This window comes from Felis catus, chromosome B2 (genome assembly GCF_018350175.1).
Source record: "Felis catus isolate Fca126 chromosome B2, F.catus_Fca126_mat1.0, whole genome shotgun sequence".
Lineage (NCBI taxonomy): Eukaryota > Metazoa > Chordata > Mammalia > Carnivora > Felidae > Felis > Felis catus.
Window position 1 is genome coordinate 20399555 of NC_058372.1, and position 1709 is coordinate 20401263.

Below are 1709 nucleotides of genomic sequence, written 5' to 3' on the forward strand. Positions count from 1 at the left end.
CATCCATTTTTACTCAGACATTCCATGTGGTGTTTCCCAGGGAACCATACTCCATAAATGCTACATTCCATGCCAGTTTACGATAGGCAATTCTAGGCAACCAGATACATCCTGCTAAAAACATTCCATGGATGAGGACTCTCTTGCTAGCAAATACCATTTGGTTGTTTACCAGAAAATGTCATTTCCAGGTTTACAATGAAATTGGACTCAGTTATCTGACTTTTCCTTTTTCTGGTGTCATGTCCCCATCCCCCTAACCCCAATAATGAAGGGACAGAATGGATAGAAGATCTGCTGCTTAATTCTTTTCTTCTCAGGTATAAAAGGAACACAGGATCAGAGTTGCAATGAAGCCTTTCATTCCCAGGTTATTTGAAATGAGAAAAAAAATTGGTAGGAAAAAAGGCAACTGGAACAGCCTAATTATGCCACATGGGCTTCTGGTTTATTCTGGACCTAAGTAAATGTCCTATCTCCTATTGCTCATCCCTGCCTGCTGCCTCCTGTGGCCTCACTGTTACAGTGTGAGGGGTCAAGGGCCACTGTTCCAAATAGTTGTGTTGAAGGAATAGGTCTGGATATCTGATTCAGGCCATAGGCTCCGAGCGTCCTTCAATCTGGTCTGAAATGGCTTCCAAAGAAAAGAAAAGCAGGAATTGGTGTAAGGAAAAGAGAAGGGAAAGAAATGCCTTTCTCTGTCTCTATGAAAAAAAAAGGCATGTGCAGCTAGTCCCTGTGCGTGTCAAAAAGGAAGAAAAAGGAAACACTCCTCAACCATGAAGCTGCTGCCATTTCTGGAAATGGCCTGAGCTCTTTCAGACACCAGAGTGACCCTCCATGGATGATTGCTTCTCTGAGCTAATGATGCCCTGAAAAAGTGCTGCTTCCAAAAGGCTCTTGCCTAACCAGGGGCCCTCATGTGGAGTATGGCCCGACACAAGTTATATTACGATGCTCGTAGAGCCAGTCTTGAGTGCTTGTGTAGTAGCCATTCACATGATATGATCTCAGCAGTTGTGGTCAAACACAAACACCCAAATACTTCCCTGTGTCCCCATGGTTGCCTCAAATGAGGCTTCATTTCTGCAGCTTGAGGCTTTCTCCATCCCGCTCCAGCTTAAATACCATATTTGAGGGTAACATTTTTAGCCTAACGTTTTACCCTAAAATTAGTTTAATGTTTAGCCTGTCTTTCCCACCTAGAATCATGGAGATGAGAGTTTTCTAGAAATATCACTCAATCCCTACTTCAACCCTTTCATTGTATAAATGAGGATGCTGGAGCCCAAAGAGGTGACATGGTTCACCTGACATCAACCCCAGGACGAACTGGTAACAAAGCCAGCATCGGCCCTGTGGCTCCTTATTCCCTCCCCGAGGCTGCGAAAGTCTTGACTTCAGTGTAAATAAATTTAATGAGGTATTTCCTAAAAGCAGGGTGAGAGAAATGGCAAGAAGGTAGGTATTGGATTCTTGAAGTAGGTAGAGGTGCAGAGAGAAAATGAGTAGACCCAATTCACAAATTTTGCCTAGGGCTAGACCTTCATACGTTTAATAGATGATAATAATAATAATAGATCCACTCATTCTTTCTTTTCTTCTGAGGGACTAAATTCGCCAGTTCTTTTTGATGGTCAGATAGGAATGATATTTGAGGGCAATGACATTCCATATACATTATGCCCTTGATGTCCCAGGGTGCGTCT